Genomic DNA, 25,010 nt, shown 5'->3' with positions numbered 1-25,010 from the left:
ACGAGTGTTCGTCCTATTGTGGAAATCATTCAACACAAATAATTAGCTCATAAATGACAACAAAATATTATCATTTGCTATAAGTACGTCCATGTTGCATAATCAGTCAATTATAAACCGACTTTTAACACCTAAACATTAATTTACTCAATTTCCTAAAAATAATTATGAGACACCTTAGTCGAAACTCAATTCATGCAAGACAATCATGGGTTGACCTTACTTCACATGTCTGCCTAACCATCATGTTGCCTAGTTCACTCGCCGCCCAACTCGCCCAGTACGTCTGCTTGACAAACCATTAAAGTCAAAATTGGAGATTATTGTATAAATGTAAATGAGCTTCTCTTCATTTCAATAATAATATATTATATAATTAACAAGGCCAACCACATGAAAGTGGAAGCTCATATGGCCCTTCCCCCCTTCACATCACTTTCAGTTCCCCGATACCCAATCTATTTACTATAATATATTTAAAATAAACACAATAATATTCAAACATAAAAACTAGGAAAATAAAAATTTAAGGTGAACGAAAGAGAACAAACCAACTAAAAACATATAAATACATACCTCATACCTTTTAACATTTTGATATCGGTAATATTCTTCCTCATCCATCTCATCATTTGTGTCATCTAGTTCAAAATTCATGTACAAAGGATTCGCCATTTCAGCATTGTCATCATCATCATCATCATCATCTAGTATATCATCATCTGGAACATGCTCTTCTACATTTGGTTCTACTTCTTCAAGTTCTTCGTCTGATACATTATCAATATCATATATTTCATCCAAGTTAGCATTGTCTCGATTAACATATATTCCTTTAACTTCTTGGACATCTTCATCTGACACTGCATGAACCCCTTGTTCTACATCATCTTCTTCTGTTATATTATACTTTATGGGCCTTCCTCTGGGATCATATCTAACAACATATGACCAACCTTCTTTACTTGGAACGTCTACATAAAATACCTATTCACATTGGCTTGGAAGAACATATTGCTCTTATCTTGGCTCAAGATTCTTTGTATCAACCATGGTAAATCCATTAGCATGCTCAATAATAGATTCATGGATTCGTAGCCTAAACCATTTGACATCAAACACAACTATTTTTAAGGATTCAAATTCACACTCAACGATAACATGCAAATACCCATAGTATTAACTCTCATAGAGTTCTGGATGTCTGTCCCCTCTAGAGGAAACATTAATAACTTGAAATACTACAGTTATCCCACTATCAAAAGTTTTAATCTTTTAATCCAACCTTTTGATGCGAAATTTGCAGCCATTTCACCACATTTTGTTTTGGTGTTTCAACTGCAATAGATCAAACACATAAAAAAATGCATTGTCAATTGATAATCATGCATATTTATACTTTCAAAATTTGAAAAGTAAGAAATAAAAGTGTCGCATCCATCAATATAATTGTAAAAAAACTTAGTATGGGTGAATATGCATGCCTGATAATCTTTTAAACCATATGCTAAATCAATTTCCCTCTATGTAATATTGGTATCTACACTACGTTGAGATTCTATGACCAATGTAGACACACCATACATGATAACCTGCCATTAATACCTTATTTGCATCATTCAATCCATACCTTCTTACAATATTGATTTTTTTTAATGTATAAATGTATTGCATCCCAATCTCAATTGGTTGTATTAAAATAAAACATTTCACATATATATAATTAGTTACCATGTTATAATTTCATAATAATGGATTATGAAGGAAGACTAAAAATTAAATAAGTACAATATACATAAAAACAAAAAATTCCAATGTGCTATATATCTCCACTATATATCTACTTACATCTCACTTTTCTCATTCTACCTTTCCCCAATAGGTGCTCCCCTTCAAAATCATCCACAAAGTTAACATCCCAAATGTGATCCAATACATTAATACTATTTCCTATTTCATCACTATATTGATGAATATAAACCATGGTTTGATATACCATAGAAACCTCAGGACATGTTCTTTGTCTGACCAAAGCCTTCGGTGATTTCAAGTGCCTCTCAACCATCCACATTAATTTTGTGTGTACAGATCCACACTTTTCAATCTTCTCGACTTGGTGTATGAGGTAGTGTTCTTATGCATTCAAAAATGTTAGAGGTAGATACTTCTGCATTTCACACATTAGATGAGGAATTTGTTTTCTCCAATACCTTATATCTTCTTTATCTATTTCTTTAGATGAAAACCATCTACAAATGAAGTAATACAGTCACGGGTTTCAACACAAAAAGTACATTATAGTACATGATGACAAGAAAAATACACACAGTAAAAAATATGTGACACAACAACTTATTGAACAAATTACACCTTGCACATAAATCTCCACTTACCTCATGTATTTTTCAAGATCATATATAACTTGTTTGAAATTATTGTCAAAATTTTATGGGAAAGATAAAGGTAGAACATACTGTAACAAAAATAATGATTGATCATTATTTTTTCCCAAGTTAGTAGAAAAAAACACTAATTAACAAGATGTTTCACCAATGCATAAAATATATATACATGAAAATAATTACCTTGATGAACATATGTCAATCATGAGTTATTACCCCACCTAATTCACATTTATTTGTTAGGATATTCCTTATGTTTGATGTAAATAAAGTTGGAAATTTAATTTTTTCAATAACCTCTTTAACATGTTTGCTTTGTTGCTCCGCCAATAACCATGGAAGCTTATATTTTGGTTGTCTCCATCGCTATTTGAACGAATCACACTTTTCAATGCATGGTAAACCTCCTTAGTTATTTCTTTATCTGTCCTTAGATCTAAGACTCTCCATAAGGTCTCTATTACATTCTTCCCGATGTGCATTGTATCAAACAAATGAACAATTTCTAAGTTCTCATAGTAGGGGAGTCTATTGAATTTCTCAGGATAACTTTTCATTCCTTGTGGAAGTGCCATGTTATTAATGTCTTCATGACCTACAACGTGAATCATAGTTAAAGATATTATAATAACAATATAACTTGTCAATTAGTGCAATGAAGAAAATGCCACAAAAAGATAAAAATAATCCAAACATATCATGTATATTAATACATAGACAATTCAATCCATACCTTGAGGGACTCTATTATATTGCAACTTCCATGCACAAGGTGTCTTTCTCCATGGTCTTAATCTAGTCTCTTCTTTCCCATCAAAAATATGTTTTTTTTAGTACTTTGGTACCTATGGTTCTTAGAAAGGAAGTGCCTATACTCATCAAACACCTCCTTTCCTAAGCTTCTTAGACAATGAGATTTCAACTTAGGACCACAAACTAGACAATAAAATTTACCCTTTGTTTGAAGCCCTGTAAGAAATGGAATAATTTTTATATCAATTATTTTAAGTATGTACAATGAAGTTCAAACTATTTAAAAAACATACTTCAAATGAACTTCATAAAATTAAACACTATTAAAGTGCAAGGTAACATTATAACATGCCACAAAAATGTGTTAGCCCTAGGCATCGTGAATTTTCCATACAATAATTGCATGGAATTCAAATTCCCTTAGTGCACATACTGGTCTAGAGATATCATACATAGTGACATTGTTCCATATCTCCATTAACTCATGGATAAGCGGCTCGATATATACATTCATATCTTTGACTTGGTACTTACCTAATTGATTGAACATACGATACATAATTACTACATATATGAGTAAATAAAAAAAAATACAAAACATAATTATAAGGCATAATTGAATGTTTTGAGTAAATTAACAAAAAAATATACGACATAACTATGAAACAAAAAAGACAAATGAGATGTTATTGTGCTAAAAAAAATTATTCTAAACAAATTAATACCCCAAACAATCATTATCAACATTATGCGCTCCCTCTTTATTCACTTCTACAGAGGAATGTTATTGTTGATAACAAAATTGGGCCACAACGAGTAAGTGGATATGGCCTCTCCAAATGGATTGACACCGTCAACTGCTAATGAAATCCTAAGATTACGAGGTTCTCTTTTAAAGTTTGGACACTTTTCCTCTATATTCCTAAATGTAGATCCATCTGCAGGCATTCAAAGAAACCATATTCACTTCTATTTCTTGCATTGTAATCCATAATTTTTTCTACACTTTTGCACCTGAACAATTGTTGCAAACGTGGAATTATGGGAATATAATGAAGAACCTTGCGAGGCACCTTTTTTGTTACTTTATCAGTTTGATATCTACTCTCATCACAATTTTGGCATTTTTATTTCAATGCATGTTCTTTATGATAGAGAATATCATCATTAGGGCATGCATGAATAGCTTGATACTCCATTCCAATATCTTTCATAACGATATGTAAATCTTGGTAAGTACGAGGTAAAATGTTTAATTGTGGTAACAAATATTCACCTAATAATCTACAACATAAAAAAAATAGTATTGGTTAATGTATTAAACAATATTAATCGTACATATTGCATCCAAATGTTACAAATTAATGAAATGTTGCATATGAACGTAATAACATTAAAACACTGGAAAAAATAATTTATTTATTATGTATAAAGTACTAAATGTAACAAAATATATTACATACCTTAGGAGGTGTGTCACACATGTGTTTGACAAACCATTCACCACCTTTAAGTTGACCAGCAACAATACAAAAGAGAGAAGAGATGTTTTTGAGCCTTCATAAAAGGTTTAGTTGCCATCTCAAGTACGGGTAAATCAAAAGCACAGTCATCATACTAGTTGTCATCATCAATTCATTCCAACATTATTAAATTTGTCCCAGATTAATTTATTTGTCTCGTCTTCTTCAACTATGTTATCAACATCATTATCTTCTTCCATAGGATCATTAGCTTGATCCTCGATATTAATTGCTCCATGTTCTTGAACAGGCACTTGTACTACAACCCCCTCTTCCTCATCGAGAAATGCCCTAAGGGTTTGTTGAAGCCTCGAAAATCAGGTCTACAACAAGGGGCATATCCACCTAGTCTGGACCTTGGTTAGCAGCTCCTTTTCCGTTTGGGATGGTGGGCCCGACTGGGGATAATGGGACCAGTTCCCCAATTTATGTGTGTGTGTGTTGAGAATTGATATTTCCTTTCTAATAATTCCTAAGTAAAATGATTTTATTCTAAATCTAATCTAACAACATGCAATTGTATTCTAATAAACAAAAATATCTAATTCTAAAACTAACCCAGGATTTAATCTTTCAATTATGCGATATAAAATAGTTTCTAACAGCAATTGGTAATAAAGATCATTCAATCGCTATGAGAAAAGAATTCAATAAAGATGAACTATTTCGTATAAAAAGTTAGCCGAACAGTTGTGAAAAACATATCGCATAATAAGTCATTCATATATTAAGCATAAATAGAATAGCTATCACCGTACAAAAGTGCCAAATGATAACTCAAACATTCAAGCATTCATATATAAATAAATGAACATAAATATCACTTAAACACATAGACATAAATTGTTAAGAGATAAAAGTACCATTGATAACAAGTTCTACTTGTGAGCTTCAACAATAATGATCTATCACTTCTTAGTTCAACATCTACTAAGAGTACAAAAGTGCAATTTCAGTAGCAGATATTAAACACAGATATCAATAAATCTTGTTCCATTCATTCATCAAAACCTCCTCCGAGGGTGCAAAAGTGCATGTTCTGAGGAAACTTTTTTGACAAATTTCAAGACCCTTCTCTAAATGCATGAGAAGGGTTGAAATACTACTAGCTAAATTCTAAAAATAGTTTATTACAAAAATATAGGAGGAGGTTTAAATGACCATCCTCATCTAAGGAAAAAATAAAACTAAAACTAAAACTAAAACTGAATCTGGAAATTACTATCTATGTATCTGTTCTCTGTAGTTGCAAACATTCAGCATGAGCTTGAGGAGAGTTGGTTGGCCGACTTCCGACTTTAGTTGTCCTGCAAAAACAAAATCGACAAGTGCTGGCGCTATCTTCTCGACAGAGTTAGTGAGGCATTTGAGAGTCATGCATTGACTGTGTGGTTTAACCAAGTACTACCAGTAAGAATCCCAATTCAACTTGGTTAACCTATTGATGGACTCTGCTCTTTCTTCAGCCTTTTGCCTCTAGCCATTCTATAGATGTTGTGCATTTGCGAGAAATTTACATACCATTTAAGGATATCCTTGATAGATACCATTGTTTTTAGAGCTTGAGTTTTACTTTTAGCCTTTAACACTTTTCTCTACAATTTTCCGGGCTTTAAGGCGACTGAGCGTTCAGGGGCTTTCCTTCTCAAGGAGTTTTGCCCATCAATGCGCGATTAGCACTAAGCACTAATCGTGCATCGAAAATTGCCTCCATTTCTTGATCCAAGCTTCCCTCGTGCCAATTTTCGCCTCTTGCGCGTTTTTTTAGATGACTTTGGAAATTAGAGCTTCTCCTTCTTTTCCCATTATACTCTGAACATTGCTATGTATATCTTTCTGCTTTCCACTCCTACAATTTACAAAATCAGGAAAGAGTAATGATATGAATAAGGTGACGAGAAAGCTTTAAATGTTGAAATCATATAAAATATACCACCCTACGTGAACTGACTTCTTGATCAAATCGAAACCTCATGTCATTAATGATCATCAATTAAATTAACATTAATGCACATGACTTGACATCGGATTACGAAAAACTTTTTTGGAATGATGTGCCCTGCAGATCTGCGATAAAGCAATTTCATGATTTCGCAATCTTAGGAGTTTGCTTATATGGTGTCATTATTACCTTTTTGCGATGTGATGCTTTTATCATTGAGAGAAATATTTTGCCTCGAACTCATCATAAAACTTAAGTCTTTTTGGATTTTGCGGGTATTCTCCTAAGTTTATGATGGTAAGATTTATTCAAAAAGGAAATACAAGTTCTAATCTAATTTTATTTTCTAGATGAAGGGTCCCCACTTATTTTATTATTGTTAGCAAAACTAAAATAAGAAGGGGGGTTGTTGATGGCCATAACAATTGGCGATTCACTTGGAAGAACTAATTATCTCTAATTTTCTTTTGAATTTTCTAAACTTCCAAAACAGAAGGTTTTTTTGGAAAATCAAACTTTATTACATAAAGATAAAGTATATTATACTTTCAACTGTTAATGCTAGTTTGTTTCTTCTATGTTAACTTTGATTATTGACTTCCTAAAGTTAGTCATTGTATTTACATTAGCGACTACTTGGTTTATAAAGATAAAAACAAAGTCTCCTCTGTAAATCAGTTTTAAATATGCTCATTTGTCGTAGGTAGAGCCTCTGCTGCCAGCAGGCGTTTATAGCCTCGACAGGGTTACCTGTTACCCAACAATGATCCTGTATCCTACTTGGAGAAATATACGATTTTCAAAGGGAAATCCATATCCACACTTATTGCTTTTATTTTATTTTAATTCTTAAAGAACAATGCCTTGGTTTGATAGCCAAATTATGACAGTGCCACTCACTTGATTTATAACTTTGTTGAACAAGCTGGCTCGTGATGAGACCCCTTGTCTTTTGATTGCAACAATATTAAGTCATTGCCCTGTTTTGGTATGCAGTTTTGGCAAAGCCAGCAAGCTATAATATCTATGATCATGATAAGTCGGCTCGTGATGAGACCTCTTATTCTTTAAGTTTAAAGTGTATCACTGGATTATTCCTTGAAGGTCGTAATTCTCTAGGTGGGGAGGAAGTCATTGGTTCCTTAAGAAGAGCTCTGGATGACAATTGTAGAGTTTTTGGAAAGAGCTTTTCTACAGAGAATCCTTGTTTTTTGTTATTGATGCTTTTCATTGACCAATATAAAACAAATTCCCACTAAAGGTTGCTTTTTATCAAAATTCACAAAGTTGAAACTAGTATCATTTCCAAGCTTATAGCCTTTGACTGTAGCTTTCAATAGTAATGACCAATTTTCCAAAACAATTCTATTTATACAAGCGAAAACCAAAATCTAAAAAAAATACTAGTTTTTTTTTTCGTGAATTCCAAACATAGCCATTTACAACTGGTTTTATTATCAAAATAAAGGAAAAACTAATTTACAAAAATAGAAAAATAATATTCTATGGAAAGTATTTTTTAAGGATTTGTCCATTAACAGGTAAAGATTCTCTTTTTCCTGCTAGATACTGCAACATAAAAGTGGATGGACCTATGTTTCCCACAATTTGGAATGGGCCAAGCCATATTCGTTGGAATTTTGTATGTTTGCCTTTTTCTTCGTGAGCCTTATCCCATTTTAAAACTAGATCTCCAATTTGAAAGTCCTTTCTGGATACCATGTTTGAATCAAAAGAAGCTTTTAATAATGCTTGATGATGAGCATGATTTAATTTAGCCTTTTCTCGTTGTTCTTCTAGCTTAAGAATTTGCAGTTGTCTTAGCTGTAAGGATGAATTTGGTGTTTCGTTAATAAATTGAACTAAGGCCAAAGAGGGAATTGCTAGATGAGTTGGGAGAACCACTTCTTTCCCATAAAATAAATTAAAGGGAGAAGTGCCAATGGAGGCTTTCTGCGTTATTCGGTCTACCCATAGAGCATATGTCAAAGATTTGTGCCAATTCTTATGATTTTGTTCAATGGTTCGCTTAATGGTTTTGATTAAGTTTTTATTTGTTGATTCAGCTAACCCGTTCCCATGGGGGTAATAATTGGTAGAGTATTTAAGTTTAAAACCTCTTTTGAGCGCAAATACAGTCATAGCATTCCCAAAAAAGTACGATGCATTATCAAACATTAAAGCAGAGGGTAAACCAAACCTGGTAATTATAAACTGATCAATGAAATCGATGATGTGTTCAGCATTAGTTGTCTTGAGAGGAACGACTTCTACCCATTTAGTAAAATAATTTGTAGGTGTAAGGATATACCTATGCTGTTTAGAAGAGTGAGGAACGATCTCACCTATTATATCCAATCCCCATTGATCAAAGGGTTGATCGATATTGACTGGTTGCAAAGGCAATGATGGTTTCTTTTCCAGTAGCAGTTTGACAAACTTTAAATTTCCTTACATAGCTATGCACATCTTTAAAATAGTGTAGGCCAATAGTACCCTATGTGCAAGATCTTATGTGCTGTAGCATCTCCAGCATAATGTCCACCTGCTGGTCCATCATGGAGTTTCTACAACACTTTTTTAGCTTCAGATTTCTCAAGACATCGAAGGAGAAAAAAATCATAATTCATCCTAAAAAGTACATCGTTTATGAGTTGATATTGCTTAGCCTTCAATCTTAGAGCTCTTTTCTTTGCATAATCCAGGTTTGAACGAGCATATCCATTCTTTAGATAAAATATGATATCAGCATATAATGATTCAATATCGTTTAGGCTTACCTCATACATTTGTACTTCTGAAGATGGTATTTCGGAAATAAGCGATGCTCCAGCCAGAATTTTGCAAAAGCCTTGACCTTTTACAATTTTTGCTGGTTTAATTTTAGCGTCGTATTCTTGTAAGTCCATAACCCAATTTGCTCTTTTCTCACCCACGTCTTTCTGTACTAAGAGATTTCTTACCACTGGAAATGGTACTATGATCTTTGTATGGGTTTTAAGCAGAAAGGGTCTAAAGTGCTTGATCGCTTTGAAAACAGCATAAGCTTGTTTCTCAACATCAGAATAATTTAATTTGGCCCCTTGTAGATTTGAACTGAAAAAGCCAATTGGGGCTTCCGCCTTATCTTGATTTGCTTGAGTGAGTATCGCAGCATATGATCTATTAGAGGCAAATGTATACAAAATGAAAGGATCGGAAAAATTTGGAGTTGCTAAAGATGGGGCATTTACAATCGCTTGCTTAATCAGGTTGAATGCTTCATATTCCTCTTGGCCCCATTTGAAGATTGAATTCTTTTTTATCATTGCTTGTAAGGGAGATACAATCCTTGAGAAGTCTGGAACAAATCTCTTAACAAAGTTAATTTGGCCAAGGAAGGATTGCATGGCTTTCTTGTTGTGAGGCAAGGGTATTTCGGAAATCTCCTTAATTCTATTAGGATCAATATGGATTCCAGATTTTGACACTATAAATCCAATAAGTTTTCCTTCACTTAATGCAAAAAATGACTTTTTTTGATTAAGTGAAATCCCATACCTTTGGCAACGTTGGAAGATTTGCTTTAAGTCTCTGAGATGATTACCACGTTTCTTAGAGTATACAGTTATATCATCCAAGTAGATTACTACTGATTTGTTTACTAATCCCTTAAATGCGATGTCCATGGCCCTTTGAAATGTAGCACCAGCATTGATCAAACCAAAAGGCATCTTTTGATATGCGTAAGTACCCCATTTGATTCTGAATGTCGTTTTTAATTGATCGTCGGGATGGAACAAAACTTGTTTATAGCCGGAGAAACCATCCAAAAATGACATTAATTCTGATCCTGCAACTGCTTGCAAAATTTTCTCCATAGGAGGCAGGGGAAAGTTATCCTTTTGGCAGGCTTTGTTCAGGTTTTGAAAGTCAATACAAATTCTAATGTCTCCGTTTTTCTTTCTGGAAGGAACTAAGTTAGAAACCCATCTAGAATGTCGAACGGGAAAAATAATTTTGGCTTTCAATAATTTTTTGAGCTCATACTTAATCTGGTTTTCCAGATTAGGATGGATCTTCCTCATCTTTTGCTAGACGGGTTTTTCATCGGTTATCATTGGGATAGTATGCTAAATGATAGAAGTGTCGTAGGTCTTTAGATCATCGTAGTTCCAAGCAAGGACACTTTTGTATTGTTTCAGGAGACGAACATAAGCTAATCTTTGTTCTTTGGTTAGGCCAAGACCTAGGTTGATATTCTGTGGCTTGGTATCAGTTCCTAGATTTACTAATTCATAGTTCAGAGTTGAACGCTGAAGTTTTGAATTGGTAGATCTCTTGAATCAGTCTTTCAAATCATATAGATATTCCAACTTGACTACTAATTTTGGTATAGCATTATTAGTGCTTTCTTGTTGCAACTATTCGTCATGTTGGTCCTCGTCAATAATCTGATTAGTGTAAAATCCTTCTAATGTGAGGAAGCTTACAATATCAGGATCATCATTGAAAATTCTCCAGTTTGTAACATTATCAGGAATTGAGGGTTTAAAGATTAATTCGATTGAAAATCTATTTGGATTATAGTCTTCTGAGGGAATGAGCTTGGAAGCTACGTTTGCCAAGAGATCAACACTAGCATTTTGGATTCTGTGAATTGATGAAATATTAAATGCTATAAAATGTTCAGTCGGATCTTGCACTAAAGATTGATAATGCTTTAAATGACCTAATAGGAAATTTATAGTATTTCGTATCTGTCTAATTACAATTTCAAAATCTCTGAAGACTTGTAGATACTTGATATCTAATCTGATTGCCTTATATAATCCTTGGACTAAAGCCTCATACTCTGCAGTGTTATTGGTGTAATCGAACTCGAGTCTACAAGTTAGCATAGTTTTGTTTCCCTCTGGAGAAACTAATACGCATCCTGCCCCTGCTCCATCGTTAGACTTTGACCACTCAAAAAATAACTTCCAAAATAAAGATTTCTTTACAGGACTATCTATAAAATTAACGCATTTAGAACTATCTGTTTGGGAAAAGTTTTCTACTTGAGACAAAATAGAATGTTCTAAGTAAGGGGAAGTATGAGCATTAAAATTTCCCAAGAAATAATCAATAGAATAGTTGTCAATTATATTGTTGTTGTATGCTACAGGTTCATTTTCTCCTTCCAATTCTGTTACTATGTATTTTTGATGTCTTTCTCGCTCAACATTTATCTGATTCGGTTTACCATTGTAAGGGAGCCACATATGCGATCAATTAGTAGCAAAGTATCCATGAAGCTTTTCATACCAATTCCTACTAAGAATTAAGCCATAAAATTCTGGAATGTCTGCAACTAGAATATTAATAACTTGACATACCTTTGGATTCGATGACAGCCTTATGGTAACTTGATTTAGTTCACCGATCACTTTAACCTGCGACCAGTCCAGCTGAACTATACGTACTGCAGACTTTTGCAGTCGAACGTTCAACTTTGCACATATTGATTTAGGCAAGATATTAGATGAAGCTCCTGAATCCACTAAACAATTATGCAAGTTTTTGTTGAAAACTTCATAAGTAAGAAGAAATGGGAGAGTATGAGATTTAGATCTTCCTCCAATTAAAGCAATATCATTTGGATCGACTTTATTAGTCACATTAGTTGGAGGTCTTCCCATCTCATGGGAAGCTTGAGAGATTACAACGGCGAGCAGAGGTGAAACAGGTATCACGTGTATTTCTTTCAAAAGGATCTTTTGTTGATGTTTTAATTTGCTCAATTCATGAAAGGTAATGTTAGCCCTAGTCTTATTCATGTCTTCTACGATATTATACTCCATCTCTTTAGAAACGATCAGTGTTTTGGATGGAGTTGGTGAATCGGATTGGATTGGGCTTGTTTGGGTCGCTTTGGGTGATGTTTTCTTACCTGCAACTTTATCTTTAGATATTGAGCTTGCGCTCTTCTGTTTAGGAGTTGGTTGTGGAGGATCGAGTTGATTTCGACTTCTTGTACTGACTGGTGATGCCTCTTGATCCACTTCTTCAGGAAGAATGAAGTCCCACATTCCCTGCACTTCTACAACTTCTTCTTCATCAGTGGGCTCTTCATTGGAAACTTCCTCTTCTTCTTCTTCTGATTCTGCATTTGTAATAGCATTGGGAGGCTTTAAATTAGTTGGAGGGTTTCTTCTATAAGGTCTGTAAGGCTTTTTAGAAGAAGTCTCTGCTACTTGTTTCTTAATATCGACCATCTCATTAGACATGGTTTTCAAAACTTTCTGCAATCCTTCTAAATCAAATGTGTCCTTGGGTTGTTTTTTGTTGGGATCTTCTTTGAAAGTGACCTTCTTTGATTTTAGTTAATCAATAGTGTTTTTCTTCTCTAAGGCTATGATACGTTTTTCTACTGCTATTGCTTATTTCATATTATCAGCCAAAGTTGTTTTGGCAGCCCTATCGACAAAGATCACTATGTTTGATGGTAGAGAAGATATATACCATTCACTTCGAACTTCTTCGCTAGGCTTGGAAGCGGCAGGAATTTTATTCAAAAGTTTGTTGAAACGCGAGTTAAAATCTTTGATAGGTTCTCTTGTTTCGGTCTTAATATTCGACAGATCATTGATCAATGTTGTAGTAGACCTATCATCACCGAACTTAGTCAAGAATTGTTCTTGGAAGATATCCCAACTAGTGATAGATCCGAATGGTAACGAAAAATACTAGGATTCGGCTGCTCCTTGCAAAGTGTAAGGAAAGATCCGGACAACAACATCTTCATTAGTGACTCCATTGAGATTTAAAGATAACATGAAGTTGTTGATGTGTTCTTCTGCTAGCATGCCTGCTTCAGGATTAAACTTAGGCAGCCATTTTTCGGGATGGGCCTGTAATTGACTCAAGGGTGCAGGCATTAAGACTGCCCCTGGTTTATTCCATGGATTTTGGGCCATCATTGAACTACTAATAGAAGAAAGCATAGAAAATGTTCCTTGCAGTTGGGAAGATGAGGATAATACAGTTCCAGATGATTGTGAAGGAGATTTTGAAGTTCCAGTAGTGTGTTGGACAATAATTTGGAGTGGAGGAGTGGATGGTTGACTTCGTAGTGGAGAGGTCGAGATGGATGACGATGATGAAAGAGTCTCGCTATCAGACCCTTTAGGTGATTTCCTTGCTCTTTTCCTCTTAGGTAGAGGTAATTTAGTTGGTTCGATACCAAGCTTTTCACTCTGCAATCTGGTAAGAGGATGAGAAGGGTTATAATGCAAAGTCACACTACCTTGAGATATTTCAGATTTTTGGGGTGATATAGAAAATCCTTGAAGTTTATGGATCAAAGATTCAACTTCAGGAGGTTCAATAGTTGATTTCTCTGAAATGTTCGGGTTTGTGGCAGTGGTTGTTGTTTTATCGACTTCTCGCTCAAGATTTAAAGATTCTAAGTGCGATGGAGAAGTCGGGGGAGATGTTGAGGGAAATTTACTCTCAGAATGGTATTTGGATTTAGATTTACTAGCCATTCATAGTTCGGGCCCTCCTTCTAACGACAAATATGTTGAAGCCCCAAAAATCAGGTCTACAACAAGGGGGATACCCACCTGGTATGGACCTTGGTTAGCAGCTCCTTTTCCGTTCGAGATGGTGGGTCCGACTGGGGATAATGGGACCAATTTCCCAATTTATGTGTGTGTGTGTTGAGAATTGATATTTTCTTTCTAATAATTCCTAAGTAAAATGCTTTTATTCTAAAGCTAATCTAACAACATGCAATTGTATTCTAATAAATAGAAATATCTAATTCTAAAACTAACCCAGGATTTAATCTTTAAATTATGCGATCTAAAATAGTTTCTAACAGCAATTGGTAATAAAGATCATTCAATCGCTATGAGAAAAGAATTCAATAAAGATGAATTGTTTTGTATAAAAAGTTACCGAACAATTGTGAAAAACATATCGCATAATAAGTTATTCATATATTAAGCATAAATAGAATATCTATCACCATACAAAAGTGCCAAATGATAACTCAAACATTCAAGCATTCATATATAATTAACTGAACATAAATATCACTTAAACACATAGGCAGAAATCATTAAGATATAAAAGTACCATTGATAACAAGTTCTACTCATGAGCTTCAGCAATAATGATCTATCTCTTCTTAGTTCAACATCTACTAAGAGTACAAAAGCGTAATTTCAGTAGCAGATATTAAACATAGATATCAATAAATCTTGTTCCATTCATTCATCAAAACCTCCTCCGAGGGTGCAGAAGTGCATGTTCTGAGGAAACACTTTTGACAAATTTCAGGACCCTTCTCTGAATGCATGAGAAGGGTTGCAATACTACTACCTAAATTCTAAAAATAGTTTATTACAAAAATATAGGAGGAGGTTTAAATGACCATCCTCATCTAAGGCAAAAATAAAACTAAAACTAAATCTGGAAATTACTATCTATGTATCTATTCTCTGTGGTCACAAGAATTCAGCATCGGCTTGAGGAGAGTTGGTTGGTCGACCTCCAACTTTAATTGTCCTGCAAAAATAGAATCAGAAAGTGGTGGCGCTATCTTCTCGGCAGAGTTAGTGAGGCATTTCAGAGTCATGCATTAACTGTGTCATTTAACCAAGTACTGCTAGTAAGAATCCCAATTCAACTTGGTTAACCTATTGATGGACTTTACTCTTTCTTCAGCCTTTTGCCTCCAGCTGTTCTATAGATGTTGTGCATTTGGGAGAAATTTACATACCATTTAAGGATATCCTTGATAAATACCACTGTTTTTAGAGATCTAGTTTTGCTTTTAGCCTTTAACACTTTTTTTTACAATTTTCCAGGCTTTCAGGCAACTGAGCGTTCAGGGGCTTTCCTTCTCAAGGGGTTTTGCCCAGCGATGCGCGATTAGCACTAAGCACTAATCCTGCATCAAAAACTGCCTCCGTTTCTTGATCCAGGCTTCCCTGGTGCCAGTTTTCACCTCTTGCGCGTTTTTGTTAGATGACTTCGGAAATCAGAGCTTCTCCTTCTTTTCCCATTATACTCTGAACATTGCTATGTATATCTTTCTGCTTTCCGCTCCTGCAATTTACAAAATCAGGAAAGAGTAATGATATGAATAAGGTGACAGGAAAGCTTTAAATGTTGAAATCATATAAAATATACCACCCTACGTGAACTGACTTCTTGATCAAATTGAAACCTCATGTCATTAATGATCATCAATTAAATTAACATTAATGCGCATGACTTGACATCGGATTACGAAAAACTTTTTTGGAACGATGTGCCCTGCAGATCTACGATAAAGCGATTTTGTGATTTGCTTCACAATATCGCAGATCGCAATATCACTAATCCGTTATGTTTTGACAATCATTCATTACCATGTGTTTCTGCGAAATGCGATTTGCGAGACGCGTTATCGCATATCGCCGGTTTTGAAGTATTTCACCTTAAGTGATATTTGAAGCATATGAAAACTGTGATGCGATGAGTTCCTTCGGTGTGCAATCTCGCATCGCGATTTCGCAATCTTAGGAGTTTTCTTATATGGTGTCATTATTACCTTTTTGCAATGCGATGCTTTTATCATTGAGAGAAATATTTTGCCTCGAACTCATCATAAAACTTAAGTCTTTTTGGATTTTGTGGGTATTCTCCTAAGTTTATGATGGTAAGATTTATTCAAAAAGGAAATACAAGTTCTAATTTATTTTTATTTTCTAGATGAAGGGTCCCCACTTATTTTAGTATTGGTAGAAAAACTAAAATAAGAAGGGGGGTTGTTGCTGGCCACAACAGGGTCCAATACTATACAATTACAATCAATAAAGTAATAGTAGTATATATAGAAAATATTGAAATGTCAATATAACAACAATTTACAATTGTAATATATAAGAAAAACGAAGACAACAAAGACAAAGAGAAAGAAAACTATTTAGGCGATACTAAGAAACAAAGACAACAAATCAATGATGATGTTTGTGCAATTTATCAAGATATCTAAGAATATGTTGAAAAATCTAAGAAATATGTTACTTTTCTTGACATGTTGGTCGCAGTGAGACAATTTATGAGATATATAGTCACAACCATAATAAGAAACATATTTATCTTATTCTGTATTCATCACTATAATGTCATATTTTTCATAATGCCATATTTTGCAAATATACTTTAAAATCTTATTAATAATTCTCCCTAAAAACCCATGATTAACCTCTAATTCTCTAGGTCCAAATTAACCCCCTAACACCTTAACCCCATTCCCCTAAGCCCTTGAACCCCTAACCCCTAACCCTTAAACCCTTAAACAATAATAACCCATTATCCATAAGCCCATAAATCTATTAACCCCTAACTTGACCTAACCCCTTAATTGGCCCTAACAAAAATAATCAAATAATATTTCTAGTCCATATCAAGATGACAACATAGTTCAAACACCTCCCAAAAAACTATTATAAAATACATTTAGTACAATAGAAAGATAATACAATTTACAATACAAATACATACAGTCTAAAATATATATATATATATATATATATATATATATATATATATATATATATATATATATATATATATATATACAAAAACAATCTACAATAAAAAGACATATAATAAATAACTTACAAATGGATGATATTCATGTCTGCCTTCAGTGTGTCCATAGTCTCTGTTATCACTCAGGTTTTCCTAGAAGTTGTAAGAAGGGGAAAGGAGGTCGAGGTAACCACAAACCAATATTTTAGATACAGAATCTAGCCAATCTGTATCCAAAGAGGGCTCTCTCTTTATGATTTAGCTTTGTTTTTAAAAGTATTAGGCTAGTTATGAAGTTCAGGAGTTTTGTTTGAGTTAGGGTGGTGAGATCTGATAGAGCGGAGAGGTAAGACTCAAATAATTTAGGCCATTGGGCTAATGGAGTTAAGGAAGATGGATTTCTGGATTTGGTTTCTTAACAGAGGATGGCTTCACAGAGGAAGGTAGTCAAACAAGGAACAAATAAAGACTTGAAACATATGGAATGGGCTCAAATGGGGTGAAGGGCAGTTGTTGGGTCCCTTTAACACTAGTGATTACCCTATTAATATTGTAGTTATACCCCTTATTTATATTGTTGTGCCCCTATTGCCCCCATATTGTTATTAATGTGCCCATAGAATCCCTCTATTGTTATTTTTGTGGCTTTATATTATTATTGTTAGGTCGGCTGGATTATATTGTGACTCCTTAGACTCCTATATATAGAAAGGAGGTTTTTTCATTTGAATCATCGAACAATTGTTCATTTATGTAATGTAAAGGAGGTTGCCCCCTCGAAGAGGCTGAATTATAAGGCGTTGATCTATCTTTTCTATCTTTTCTTGAGCTGGTTTCATAACATTTTGTATCAGAGCTTTGGATTCTAGGGTTTCGCTGCTCCAAACAGGTCATCGTGGCATTTTCGCTATAACTTTCTTTTGTGATGTTTCAGAAGTCGCAAAAAAAACCATTTGAGAAGAAATCTCGCTGAACCTTGGGTCCGAATTTCAGAGCTTTTCGCACTATATTTGCGGAGATATGATCTGAGGAAGTTGGTCTTTTTGCAGACTCCTGAATTACATTCCAAACAGGTGACCTGGGGAAAATCGTTATAAATTTCTCTCTGGGGATCGGATTGAAATTTAGTGAGAAGGTACAGAAAGAGGACGGACTGTAGTTTCTTGTATGCATTTTTTAGATCCATAGGTCGAAACAATGACTCGTGGCACGTCATAAACGTTTGCTCTACTGAACTAGTCTATAAGCAAGTCACTGTGGGAGATTTCGCATAACTCTTCCTTGGAGAAACCAATTTGGGTCAGACTTGTGGCATTGGAAAGAGGACTCAAAAGGCTACTACAGGTCAAAATTTTAGAACTGGATGATCCGAAATTACAGAGATACATCAGATTCAATATCAGGCTTCTACAAAGTGAAAAAAGGTGTGTAGTTTTTTTTTTTTTATTTTTGCATAAGCTTGGTTTGAAGGAATTCAAAGGGCATAGTAAAGCATTATTATCAGTAACTGATGCCCCGAGGAAAGAAAATGCAAACACCTAGTAAGGAACCTGGAAGCTCTAGCATGACTCATGAAGAAGAGGAAGAAATGCTACATGATATATCAAAATTACAAGAACAAGTGCAACAAATGTCACGCTCACAAAAGCTAATAGAAGCTAAGATAAATGGCGTGGAATCTAAGATAAATGGCGTGGAATCTAATATAAAGGGCATGGAAGCTAAGATGGATGATTTGAAGACAAATTTGAGGACAGATTTGAAGACAGATTTGACAAATTTTCTACAAGAAATACTTACTAATGGTGAAAAGGTTGTAAAGGAAACTCATGATGTGAACAAAAGAAATGTTAATCATGATTCCATAGACTCTAATGTTGGATCGAAGACCCACCATATTCCAAAAATCAATATGAGGAAGTTTGATGGCAAGGATCCCGCCACATGGATATTACAGATGGAGCAGTTCTTCGATCTCAATAATGTGCAAAACACACAAAAGGTACGTATGGCAACTTTATATTTGGAACCAAATCAGTTTGTATGGTATCAATGGCTTTGCTCTCGTAAAAAATTTATCACTTGGGCAATTTTTACGAAAGAATTGATAGCACATTATGAGGATACAAAAAGCAACACTTTTTTTAGCCAATTGATAAGTCTCAAACAAAAGGGTTCAATAATGGAGCACATTGAGGAGTTCCAAAAATTGAACATAAGGGTAAAATATATTCCAGAGGAGCATAGGATTGATGTGTTCATAGGGTCTTTAAAGGATAATATCCAACATGATGTTCGCCTTTGGGAACCTGATTCATTAGAGAAGGCATTCAGGTTAGCAAGAAAAATGGAAAGCAAAATTATGGCAACCAGGAAGCATACCACTCACAACTATAAAGACGGAAGTGCAGTTGCCCCTAGTCTTCCACAACCTATAAGGTTGACACCACAACAATTGGAAGAAAAAAGAGCAAAAGGGCTTTGTTACAGTTGTGATAACAAATACACTAAAGGTCATAAGTGTGCTGAGAAGAAATTATTCTACATAGATTGTGAAGAGGAAGAAGAAAAGGAGCAAGAAAGGTCAAAAGAAGAGGATATGCTCCAGAAACAAAGCCTAGATGAAGAACAAATAAATCCGACCATATCTTGTAATGCATTGGCAGGAATTACCACTCCTCAAACCATCAAGATAGAAGGACAAATCAAGAAGAAAAAGGTAATAGTGTTGATTGATTCAGGAAGCACCCACAATTTTATTCACTGTAGGGTAGCAAAAGAATTGAATTTCTTCCTATATCCAGCACCAGAGTGTCAAGTGATGATTGCAAATGGAGGAACAATAAATTGCTCTGGAAAGTGCCATAATATCAAGCTATCCATGGGAGAATATGTATTGACTAGCCCAATGCTTTCCATTCCAATGGGAGGTGTTGATGTTGTACTAGGAGTCCAATGGCTACAATCCTTGGGTACAATAGCTTTTAATTTTCAAGAACTTTTCATCAAATTTTCTACGGAAGGAAAGGAAGTTGAATTAAGGGGTATTTCAAGGAAACCAGGAAAGATAATCAGCTCTAATGGTATGACAAAGCTTCTAAAAAAGGAGCAAAGGGGTGTAATTGCACAATTATGTTCGCTAGATGTTTCCACATTAGAATCATCTATTTCTCCAGATCTCCAAAAAGTCCTGGACAATCATTCCAAGGTATTTGAGACTCCCAAAGGTCTCCCACCTATGCGTGATCATGCTCATGCTATTCATCTGATTCCAGGAAGTGTTCCTCCAAACATCAGGCCGTACAGATATCCCTATGTCCAAAAAAGTGAAATTGAACGTATGGTTGCAGAAATGCTAGAGGCTGGTATAATTCAACTGAGTCAAAGTTCTTTCTCTGCTCCAGTAGTATTGGTGCACAAGAAGGATGGATCATGGCGCATGTGTCCGGATTATAGGGAGCTCAACAAGCTCACTATTAAGATAAGTTCCCCATTCCTGTCATTGATGAATTACTGGATGAATTGCATGGATCAGTTTACTTCACCAAGTTGGATCTTCGTTCGGGATATCATCAAATCAGAATGAAGATTGAAGACATTCCGAAAACGACATTTAGAACTCATGAGGGTCATTATGAATTTTTGGTCATGCCTTTTGGCCTTACCAATGCACCTTCAACATTTCAAGGTTTGATGAACTCAATTTTCAAACCATTCCTTAGAAAATTTGTGTTAGTATTTTTTGATGATATACTTATCTACAGCAAGTCTTGGAAGGATCATGTTGAACATGTTGACAGGGTGCTACAACTATTGGAGGAGAAACAATTATATGCAAAAAGATCCAAATGTTTCTTTGGAGTCCAGGAGGTGGAATATTTGGGTCATATTGTATCTCATGAAGGAGTTAAGGTAGACCCTAGCAAAATTAAAGCCATTAAGGAATGGAAAATCCCCACATCCATAAATCATCTGCGCGGATTTCTTGGGTTGACAGGGTATTATCGCAAGTTTGTTAAGAATTATGGGAGAATAGCAGCACCTCTAACGACATTATTGAAGAAAGATGCATTTTCATGGACTCCGGAAGCAACAAAGGCCTTTGAACATCTTAAAGAGCCAATGTGCCAAGCACCGGTCTTAGCTACATCGGACTTCACAAAAACATTTATTGTGGAATGTGATGCTTCAGGAAATGGAATTGGTGTTGTTCTAATGCAAGATGAAAGACCCATTGCTTTTGAAAGTCGTCCAATCAAGGGAAAATTTTTAAGCAAAGCTATTTATGAGAAGGAAATGTTGGCAATACTCCATGCACTTAAGAAATGGCGACCCTACCTAATGGGAAGACACTTCAAGGTAAAAACGGATCATGATAGCCTTAAATACTTTTTAGAACAAAGATTATCCTCTGAAGAGCAACAAAAGTGGGTCACAAAGATGTTGGGTTATGACTTTGAAATCATCTACAAAAAAGGGAAGCAAAATGTGGTGGCAGATGCACTCTCAAGAAAGGATGAGGATGTGGAAGCATTGTTGTGCGCTATTTCTATTATCCAACCAGATTGGATAAATGAAGCAAGGGCGGAATGGAAGAATGACGAAGAAGTGTGGGCACTTATTCGAAAGCTACAACAAGATTCCAGTACGTCTGATACATTTAGCTGGCAAAATGATTCGTTATGGTACAAAGATCGCTTATACCTCTGTAAGAATTCCCAGCTAAAACAAAAGATTCTTATGGAATTGCACACTTCTCCCTTAGGAGGGCACTCAGGATTTTTAAAAACTTACCACAGGGTTAAGAAGGAATTTTTTTGGGATGGCCTTAAATCAGATATTCAAAAGTTTGTGGCAGAATGTTTGGTTTGCCAACAAAATAAAGTTGAAACAATTAAGACACCAGGTCTATTACAACCTTTATCCATTCCAAGCCAACGTTGGGTGGAGGTTTCAATGGATTTTATCACAGGTTTACCCAAGTCTGAGGGAAAGAGTGTCATCATGGTGGTAGTTGACAGACTTACCAAGTATGCACACTTTTGTGCATTATCACATCCATTTAAAGCCAGTACAGTTTCTACTGCATTTATGGAAACAATTCAAAAGCTACATGGAAACCCAAAGATTATTGTAAGTGATAGAGATCCCATTTTCACTGGAAATTTTTGGACAGAATTATTTTCTTGTCTTGGCACTCAGTTAGCTCATAGCTCATCTTATCATCCTCAATCTGATGGGCAAACTGAGATAGTAAACAAATGTTTGGAAGGATATCTTCGTTGCTTTGTATCTGATAAACAGACACAATGGGTCAAATGGTTGCCTCTGGCTGAATGATGGTATAACACTTCCTTTCATACAGCAACAAAAATGACCCCTTTTATGGCACTTTATGGGTATCAACCACCATCCATCACATCATATTTAAGAGAAAATTCTAAGGTTCAGGCAGTGGAACATCACATCGAACATCAACAACAAGTCCTCCAACTCTTAAAGGATAACCTCATGTTGGCACAGAATAGAACGAAACAACAGGCAGATCAACATCGCAGTGAAAGAAGTTTTGATGTAGGTGATTGGGTATTCCTACGGCTACAACCATATAAGCAAATGTCCCTCAAGCAAGCTAAGAAGGATAATAAATTATCACCAAAGTATTATGGTCCGTACAAGGTGTTGCAAAAGATTGGTACTATGGCATACAAATTGGAGCTTCCTGCAGCTTCTCGATTGCACCCAGTTTTCCATGTTTCATGTTTAAAGAAGGTTATAGGCAACAAGCTCCCAGTTCAAACAATATTGCCAGAACTTGACGAGGAAGGAAAAATTATATTGGAACCGGAAGCAGTTACAGAAACAAGAACTCGACAGCTACGAAATCGATCAATTTCAGAGTATCTTATCAAGTGGAAGAACTTATCTGCTGAAGATTCCACATGGGAGGATGAGAATTTTATGCAGAAGTATCCAGAACTACTCAAGCGTTGAGGACAACACTTTTTTGAAGGAGAGGGGCATGTTGGGTCCCTATAATACTAGTGATTACCCCATTAATATTGTAGTTATACCCCTTATTTATATTTTTGTGCCCCTATTGCCCCCATATTGTTATTAATGTGCCCCATAGAATCCCTCTATTGTTATTTTTGTGGCTTTATATTATTATTGTTAGGTCGGCTGGATTATATTGTGACTCCTTAAACTCCTATATATAGAAAGGAGGTTTTGTCATTTGAATCATCGAAGAATTGTTCATTTATGTAATGTAAAGGCAGTTGCCCCCTCAAAGAGGCTGAATTCTAAGGCGTTGATCTATCTTTTCTATCTTTTCTTGAGCTGGTTTCATAACAGTAGTTAAGAATCCTTCAACCTATTTAAAGAGGGAAATTGGATGATTACTGATAAGGAGCAATTAAGTATTCTTTAGCAAATAATCAACATGAAAGAATTAGGAAACATGAGCAATTAAGATTTCACTGCTTATCCTAATTTTGAAGAAAACACAAAGAACAATAATGACTGAAAACAGAGTGCAATCAAGCATATTCTGAAATTAAATATTTTCTTTATCATTCAGATTGTGAAACACAGATGATATAATAAACAAGAAAACTTTAAGACACAAGATATAGAGGACTTATTGATCTGGTGGTTGATTCAAGAAGTCTGTGACAAATCCTCTGCTTCAATTCTTCATCCAGTAAGCCATGCAACAGTTGATTCCAACAACTCTTTATTCCAAAAAATCAATATTACAACAAAGTCTAGGAATCCACCCTCTAATACTCCAATTGAGGGGGTATTTATGCAAAAAATAGTACAACAAATATCTCATAACAAAGTGAGATAATATCTAGGATGACCAAGAATAGTTTTACAAGAAAATAGAAACAGCTAGTCTCGAAAATAGGAAAAAGATAAACTGATGTTGTGTTGGTCCTGTTTTTGTTGAATGTGCTGGAGGCAAGCCCTATGATTTGGCTGGCAGTTGTCTTCTTCAGTCACTTGGTGTTGGCTGCCCTGTTTTTGTTGATACTATTTAACCCTAATCTGATACACTTTGACCTGTTTACCTCTATTCATCTCTCTTCATCTTACTATGGTAAAAAGTCCAAAATTTACCTTTTACTGAGGATAAATTTACAAAATTTCTAACATGTCTTCCCACCATTTCTGCTCTGGCAATTTGTGCTTCTGTGGAAAAAATGGACTAAACAGCAGTTTTGGGGTCTTTTATGGTAATTACAGATTGTCTTTAACTTGAATTCGGCCTTCTCTAGTAGAATTCTCAGTGGAAAACTGAAATTGCAGGTTTGCAGAGTAAATTGGGCAAATACCTGGATTAAGGAGGTAAACTGTGTAATTGCAGGTTGAACGACGGGCTGCAGAGCGCGATGCTGGAGTTTCTTGGCCGGGTGGTGGGCTGAATGCTCGAACAGTTGACTGGACGTTATTTTGCATGGGAGCTTGGACGCAGAAAACTACAGCGAAAATGACATTTTATCGTTTTTTAACGAAATTCAGTTTGGCGGGTCTTTTTGCATTTATTGGGTAGATGACGTCAGCGGGATGTGATGTTTTGTCGTTACACGGAGGGTGGTAAGTGGTTTGATCGCATCACTTTTGGAGTCAGGTGGTTTTAGACGGAGGGCGAGCGAGCATATGGAACGGGTGACGCATGGCGGATGTACGAGCAGAAAATCGCCAGGCGATCGCGAGTTAAAACGCGGTGGTAAGGGGGGTCGCGATATTACCATCGACCGTCGGATGGAAAGGCAGAGATCGGACGGCGGATGGGCATTGGAGATGGCTGGGATTTAATGCAGTGGGCCT

The sequence above is a fragment of the Pinus tabuliformis genome, chromosome 1_2 (genome assembly GCF_031772625.1).
Source record: "Pinus tabuliformis cultivar Carrire ecotype Pingquan chromosome 1_2, CPIR1, whole genome shotgun sequence".
Lineage (NCBI taxonomy): Eukaryota > Viridiplantae > Streptophyta > Pinopsida > Pinales > Pinaceae > Pinus > Pinus tabuliformis.
The sequence above is the reverse complement of the archived record's forward strand: the minus strand, read 5'-3'. Positions refer to the sequence as shown.